The sequence below is a fragment of the Amblyomma americanum genome, chromosome 2, assembly GCF_052857255.1.
Source record: "Amblyomma americanum isolate KBUSLIRL-KWMA chromosome 2, ASM5285725v1, whole genome shotgun sequence".
Taxonomy (NCBI): Eukaryota; Metazoa; Arthropoda; class Arachnida; order Ixodida; family Ixodidae; genus Amblyomma; species Amblyomma americanum.
Genome location: NC_135498.1, coordinates 19,868,915 through 19,877,403, shown reverse-complemented (window position 1 = coordinate 19,877,403; position 8,489 = coordinate 19,868,915). Strand labels below are relative to the sequence as shown.

General features: G+C 48.3%; 1 pseudogene; it reads left to right on the top strand.

The window, feature by feature from the left end:
* Positions 1–288: 288 nt before the first annotated feature.
* LOC144119574 (histone-lysine N-methyltransferase eggless-like) lies at positions 289–3,467 on the top strand (annotated as a pseudogene).
* Positions 3,468–8,489: the final 5,022 nt, after the last annotated feature.

The following is an 8,489-nucleotide window of genomic DNA, read 5'->3' as shown; positions in this document are numbered from 1 at the left end:
GAGAGAATTACTGATAGTCGGGGCCCCTATTTCAGGGCTGCGCTGGCTGCAGCTGGCTCTTCTGCCGAGCGGACCACCATTCCGAAACCGAGTGGACCTCCTTCCGGGCTTCGTTAGCATCCGCGTGTAAAAAGAAGCAACGTCCGTGCGTACGGGCGACCGACCTCCCCTCCCTGCTATTGGTGACGACATGCCACGCTGAGGTGACGCTCTAACGCCATCCTTGGACGGAAGAGTCTACAAGAGGCCACAGGGGAGGCATCGGCGAGCGAAAGCAGCTGCAGCGCCATGACGTTGTCGCTGGGCAGAGAACCTGGTAGTGGCGGCGGTGGCGACTGGCAAGGCACCAACGGCGATGAGCCCTCGAAGCCCAAGCGTATGCGACAGAACGAGGGTGACCAGTACTTTGTGTGTGACTTCGACATCCTGGGTGCCACTGACTCCGTCTTCAGCTCCATCAACGTTGAAGATGTGCTCAAGGAGCAGATATGCAAGTACAGCCGCCTTAGCAGCCTGGCCAATATGGAACGTAAGTTCCTTGAAATCGACATCGCCTTTTACAGAATGGAGTATCAAATACAGAAATTGAAAGAAAAGAAAAGCCTGGAAAAGACTTCTGCCCTAAACATTCCAGACGTTCACTTTTTCGATGCCTTTGTCAGAGTAGACCGAAACTTCAAGATACCAGATCTCACTTCTAGAAGGCCAGATCCACCATTGCCAACTCATACGCCCAGTAATGTCAGCACTCTCTCGAAAGCGTCTGCTGGTTGCTCTGATGAGATTACTCCTGTTGGGAACTACCCGCCTGTGCCTTACAACCATCCTCCGCAGGGCCCAGTCGTTCACATGAAGCTCGAGATCTCATCAAAAGTCCTGGCGACGCGCACCTTTCCCTTGGGAGAATTCTACAAGGCCCGTATCATCCAGATTCATGAACCTTCCAAGAAATCTAAGTCTGAGCCGATGTACCTAGTAAGGCCTGAAGCACGGAAGGGAATCCCAAGTAGTCTGGCACTGAAATGGCATTGTAAGCGGGAACTGGCCTATGCCAACCACCCTGCTGCTGTCCTTAATGTTGGAACGAGAGTAGTCGCCCCTTACTCAGACGAGTCATCCCTGCCTCGACAGTCTTTGTACGCTGGGATCATTGCTGAGCCGCCGAAGCCTCTGAACCGCTTTCGTTACCTAGTCATCTATGATTATGGATATGTTCAGTACGTGGATATTGACAAACTGTTTGTGATGTGTGGAGCCTCCAAGAATGTGTGGGAGGACATGTTTCAGGACATCCGAGGCTTTGTGCGCGATTACCTTGAAAAATACCCAGAGCAGCCGATGCTCTGGCTACGCAAGGGCCAGGTGGTCAAGACTGAGTGGATGGGTGACTGGTGCATGGCACGGGTGGTCACGGTAGACTCCAGCATGGTCAAGATGCTGTTTGAAGTGGACAAGCACACTGAGTGGATCTACCGTGGTTCGACCAGGTTGTCTCCGCTATATTCACTCCTCAAACTGTCTGTGAAGAACAAAGCAACCACAGGAGGTAGTATGCGCCGACACAGTTTGATGCCTGCGGGGACGAGGCAACACAAGCCATTTGTCCAGTATACACGCACACTGGAAGATTGTGCACTGAAGGATGAAAGCGCTGAGTCTCCCAAGACAGCGGCGGCAATCGCGCGAATTGTTGCACGAAAATCGACCACTGGAGACAGAATGTTTGAAAAAGCGGATGGGCTGACTAGAAATGCACTTGGGATTCTTATGTCCCAAGCTGGGACCCGAGAAGTGTTACAAGTAGATTCGAAGGTCACTATCACATACAGCCGGATCGGTTACACGTCACATGAGTGCTCACCAAGTTGTGTGGCTGGCGATGATCCTGATGCCCATAAGAGAAAAAATGCTCTGGCCATTCCAAGTTTCTATGGCTGGCAGAGAGAAATCTTGAAGCAGAGCAAGAAGAGCAAACAAAAAGTCCAGTACACTGCACCCTGCGGAAGGCGATTGCGGAACATAGAGGAAGTTGCGTACTTCTTGCGACTCTGCAAGTCTCTCTTGACTGTGGACCTGTTTTGCTTTGACAGCCTTGTAAGCGCGTTTTTGTGAGTTCAAGCCAAAAGTCGTCAATACTTGCATCGAAGACTTGACATATGGCAAGGAGCAGATGATCGTCCCGTGTGTCAGTAGCATTGACGACACATATCCCACATTTGCTGAATATTCTTCCGAGCGCTACGCTGAAAAGGGAGTGGACCTCAACCTGGACAAGGAATTCCTTTGTGGCTGCGACTGTGAAGATGACTGTCAGGACCGAGAGAAGTGCAGCTGCCAGAAGCTGACTGTGGAGGCTACGGAAGCCCTAACTAGCGGCCGAAATCCTTATGCAGGCTACCTCCACCGGCGACTGCTGGAGCCACACATCACGGGCGTGTATGAATGCAACTCCCAGTGCCACTGTTCCCGCCGCTGCTTCAATCGGGTGGTGCAGAATGACCTGCGCAGCCGCCTGCAGGTGTTCAAGACAGAGAAGCACGGCTTGGGCATCCGCTTCCTCGACGCCCTGCCCCATGGGACCTTTATCTGTGTTCCGGCTAGTTGCTCTGAGAACAGGGCGCGAACGAAGATGGCAACCACTATGATGATGAATACCTTGCTGAGTTGGACCACATTGAAGTGGTGGAGAAGCAGAAGGAAGGCTACGTAAGCGACGTCGGAGCTTCAGGCGAACACGACACCGATGAAAGTGTGGATGAGGAAGAAATTTGTGAAGATGTGTCCGACTCGGATTATGACTCCGACTGTGCTGATGTTCCTAAGCAGCCAAGTTCGAGGATGTGTGAACAGATGGTAAAATCACTGGATAATGACTCCTCTCAAAGTAACAAGTCCAATTATTATGAAGGTGGTGACAGTGACAGCAATGATAGCCAGAAGCCAAGCAAAAAGTGCAGGACGAATAACAGTTCCAAGAGCAAAGCGAAGAAGGGCTTGCCTCAAAAGTATACGTGTGACGAGTCTGAAGACAGCCGGCCTAGCACAAACTCTGAAAATGCAAAGGCATCGAAGAAACTAAAAAAAAAAGAGAGAGCGGTGGCAAGAACATTGTCAAGGCCAAAGTTGGGGCTGTCGCTGGCCCCGCTGAGGGCACCGAGCAGCAGCCACCACGGTTACCTTCCACGCGCAGCTTTTTCAACGAGGAGTACTGCGGCATTATGGACGCCAAGAACTGCGGCCACATTGTTCGCTATTTAAACCACAGCTGCTCACCAAACGTGTTTGTCCAGAATGTGTTCGTGGACACCCAGGACTTGAGGTTCCCGTGGCAATAATTCTTCGCAGCAAGGTCCATAAGGGCTGGTGAGGAGCTCACTTGGGACTATAACTACGACGTTGGAAGTGTCCCCGAGAGGATTATGTACTGCCATTGCGGATCAGCGGAGTGCCGAGGCCGGTTAATCTGATTTTATTGCTCGCTATATCTCTTTTTTGTTTTACACCATACAGTGCTATGTCCTGTTGTGTATGTATGAGCAGCATGAGCACAAAAGTACAAGGCTGTAAATGGGTTCATAGTTAAGTTCAGTTTTAGTTCATCAGACTGCCACAATTTCTTTGTGTGCCATTCTACGCCTAAAAACTATGATGCGTTTTCCAATCATTGATTTCAGTATCAAACTGCTTCATCAAATTAAAAGTCATCGTTGATTTTCTCCTCAAGACGACTGACCTGTGCGTGGATCCACTGCAATATTTTAATCCAGCTTTTAACGGAGAGTGCCCGCATTGTAGGTGTGCGTTCTCGGACGTGTACTGCGTGGTCTTGGAATGCACCTCAATCCCTCCTTACCCTCTCTTTCCCTCACCTACCCGAGAGAGCTGGGAGGCTACCCAGCTCGACTATCTACGTTAGGGATCCAAAGAGACCTCGTCGTAGGGCGCGAGGTGCCGTGGAAGCCACAGAGGTCCCGGACAAGAGACACCTCCTATTATTTTAAGGAGCTGGCCTTTAAGGCCAGTTCCCACTCTCTCTCGTGAATAATAAATGTTTTTCACCACCTCTATTGAACTGTCACTTCCCGAGGACTGTGGATACAGTGTGCCATGTTTTGCGTTGAACTTATGCCCAGAAGAAAGTCTGTCCAGGTGCACCAAGGCTGAGATTATTTGCTTCCACAAGTCCATTTCTGGTGTGATTTTTTTTCTAGATTCGGGCAGGGGCGCCTCCCACACCATCTATCCGTCACCGGTGGCATGCCAAAGATCTGCCAGCAACGGACATGTGCCCCCACTGTAGCACTGCACCGGACATTTGGGATTTCCGGCACTTGTTGTGGACGTGCCAAACGACGGCTGCTATTAGAAAACGTCTCCTGAGGAAGGTGGGCCTGCGGTGGAACCGCGAACGTGACTATGTGAAGTGGACTATGAACAATCGTTTCATCAGCAACTTCTGCGACTACCTCCGCGCAACGGGTCTTCACTTCTTCTTTTAACTTTCAATATCCTGCATTCCTTCCCCTTTTTTCAACTTATGCCTCATAACACACCTTTTGAATAAAAAAAAAGTCCTCGCCTTTGACATTATTTGCAAGATAGTTCTAATTTGCCTTTCTCGCCTTCCTAAACGTACGCGTTGTTCTCAATTCCTTATTCGCTAGTAGATGTCAGCCATTGCGTTCTCTTGACTGCGGTATCTGTTTCTTGTCTCGTCATCTGTCTTCAGAGACCCCATTTCTCATTACGGTTTTCTTTCGAACTCGAAACACGGTGTTACCGGGTCAGCCGGTCTGCTCTGGCGTGAGATAAACGGCGATTCGACCACTTTTATTCTTGTGACTTCAGAGCACGCAGGAGACACGTCGTTCATTTCTATCCGTCCAGAACATCTGTGTGCCATCCTATCTTCCTTGTTTCCTTTTACTGAATTGTACGTCTCTGTAGCGTGTTTGGCATTGAATGGCATATGTCAGTATTTTGCTGGCGCTGGACACAGTCGTGAATTTCTTATGCGTGGCCGCATGTACCCATACGCTACGACGTCTTCCTGCGCCTATCCAGAATCAACGCTAATGTCTGGTTGTCCTCTCGTCTTCGTCTATTGCGATGGTCGCCCCCTCGACATCTTCTAGAGCCCGGACTGTTGAACGGTTCGGTATTCCATTTCAGACCACGTACAAGCGCAGACAAACAAGGACAAGGAGAGATATGTTAAAGCAAAAAAAAAGGAAATTCTTATTCACTGCATTCATTTCATCCTCGGGCCTACCTCACTTCCGTTACTCACCTCCGCTGGTTACGCACTGACGGCCGACGTGCTAGAACCATTTACAACACAGCGAATTCGAAGTTGACGAGTAGCTGCAAGCGGTAGCGCAATTTCAAATGCGTAAGGACACGCACAGTAAACATCGCGCATTTTATGTTCAGACTCCTTTCTTCGGTAAAAAGCATACTGTCACTTCCACTATCGCAAAGGTGGACCGCAAGACCAATGCTGTCGGAGGAACAGTGCGAAGGAACGCAAGGAAAGAAATGACGAAATTCGCCACATCGCCTCAAGCTATCGTGAGCATGTTGTTTTTCACACTAGAGCGCCACGTTCCAAGCACGTGATACTCGTAAAAGACGGAGCAAATAACAAAGGTAGCACTGCGTCAATTTTGTACAGCCGCGAATTTTTTGTGTCTTTTAATTCGGAGAATTTTAGATTAACGTGACCAACCTACCAATTACAAAGAAGAGCTATTGCTTTCTTTGGGATGAATTTCTCCTCCCTCATCTTAGAGGCCTATGCACTTTTATCAGTTTATTTTAGATATCTACGTACACTTTCTCTCCAATGTTGGCGTCGATTTGTTTTCCTCCTCTAATGACAGACGGATAGCTATGTTTAAATGCCTCTTTATATTAATAATTACGCTAGGCAGTAAACAAGTTTTCTGCGCATTCCTCTCAACGGTTTTCGCTAAACTTTAAATTTTTTGTAACGGCTACGCAACGCACCTTTCCGTGCTTTCTACCAGACCACTGGTGCGCCAAACCTCATCAACTTTCCGAGCATCTTCAATTATTCCCAAAATAATTAGCCTTCAGCACTAAATAACGTCGCGCAATAAATTAAGTGATGGCCTTGAGTCTAGCCAGGGGAGTGCGCTGTTTCCTTCGACCATGCAGACCATGCTGGCACCTTTCCTCTCACGTGCTAAATTATGGAAGCTTATCGCACCTAGCCGAGTGGAAATGGTGCAGTTAAGAGCGCGTTGCTCTCGCTCGCAGAACCAGTCGTGGAGAAGAAGAGTTGATTGAAGTCCCGAGAAAGCTTTTTCACTAACGTCGCGCCTTATTTATTATAGGGACGGTAATTGTGAGAGTCTCAGTGGAAGCTTCCAGCTGCCTATAAATGGGCTCGCCTGAGACGCTACATTCAACGTGCCGGATCTGGATGCTTTCCCGAATGAGTTCGCGCCGATTAGTGAAGTCATACGAAGCCCTGAAAATCTGTGCAAATGCGATTAGTTTTCACAGCTGCCACCACATGCCGCGCGGCGCTGAGCACTGAAAATTTCCGCGGGAATTTTGTATGTTCGGCACATCCCACTGATTTTCTATGACCATCGGAAATAGTTGGTGTGAGAGAAGTAAATTTATTTTTCAAGTCAGATTTTGTTGCTAGGCGGCTCAGTCGTCCGCTATAATCGCCATGTTCTTTCAGAGTCTTTTTGGACTCTCTGGTTTTCTCAAAGTTATAAGTTTCAAATATCCCCACTGAGTTGCGCGGTGTTTGCTTCTAGCGGCCAACAGATGACGCCATGAATGATATCCAGGAAAGCTGCATTGGCATGATTAAGGTTTCTTTTTACCTATTCTCCATAGCAGACTAACTCTCAGAACGGTAAAAGCTACACTCTATACAAACTGACCTGCATGCCCTTGAAAAATTAATCAAGGGCATTAAGCACCACCGCAGTAAATACCGTCTCCATTTGAAGTTCAGGGTATAGGCACCTGATCGCGGAATATTCGTGAAAACGACTGATGAAACTTCAAGGAACCGGCAGACGTTTGCTGCATAAAATATTCTAGCGATCCTGCCTTGATACATGCTTACAGTGCAGGTCTAAATGCTGAACTCTCAGCGTCTCCAGAATGAATCGCTGCCAAAACATTTCAAAAATTCGGCCGCGTTTCGCCTTTGTGCACTTTGCACTTTGGCTACATATAACGACCCACTAATACCTACAGGAGTCATTCCACATTATTAAAAAGATAGTGAATTGAGTATTCTTCGATTATTCTACCGTGAAACGATACGCCGGGCCCGCCTCTCAGTGCCATGTATGCAATGCTTCTCAGTGAGAAGAGATAGCCTCAATTTAATGACCGTCACAAATAAAAAGAGCTCAAAGAACAAGAAATTATCAATTGACTGATAACACCCCTATTGAACACTTGATAATTTTCGTGCATATCTTCAGGTGCGTTCACTGGAAAATAAAGTTACCTCTGAGGTTTATTTTCGGGTAGAAATCAGGTTTAACCCGATTTTGAACAAATCAGTTCGAAGGGTAATATTGGCAAAACGATGGGCCCTACACCACCGTTTATACGCGCATGCATTAACACCATTCCGTCTCGAACAAGTGTTTCTGATTCTCGTACAGAATTCTGAGACACACAGAACGCAAGTTAACACGCTTCAGATGTCGCAATGCAAGGTTGCAGCCAGAGATGCCTTCCAAGTACCTTGATCGTCTAACTGTCATTATTGCGCCAATTTAAAGCGGCGCAGAGCACCCCTTTTACAGTGTCGCGGCAGAGCATCTCGTTCCTACCCTCAAGTCCCTGCTTCAAGCACCTCAGAAGTGCTGGAAGGAGAGGGGTATACGCTTTAGCCGCTCTTTAAACATATTCAGAACCAGCGCCACCTTCGCCCCCATCTCGTTCATTTAAACTCGAGTAACTTTCTTATTCCTGACTACATCGCGTCCGCTAGCTTGAGATGTCTTAACCGACTAGGCGGAGGGAACATTAACACGTTAAGCAGCATATCTGAAAACTCAGAGGAACAAAGATCTCGCTCTTCCACGTGAGCCCACACTGGTGTAAAGCCTCGTTTGTCGCTGAAGGCACTCCTTTTATACATCCCTCTTTGATGAGTATATGCCTTCTAAGAGTGCTTCAACACACTCCAGACAAGGAAAGGGAAAACCTAGCTCATGCTATAAAAGCTTAACAAATCCTGTGCGGCCGCACCCAGTCGCTCCAGGAGCATGAGCCTTCAGTGCGCAAGACCGAAGGGGACGGCCACGAATCGATAAAACACAAGAAGGCCGTAACTTCGCACTTACGACTGTTACGAAGCTTACGAGGTCCCCTTTTCTGCGCTGTGATATACAGCAGCACGACTATGTGTACCGATCATATCGCCTACTCCGTATCCCGCTGATACGCTAGGGTAGCGAAGTCGGTTAGGCTTGCCATTC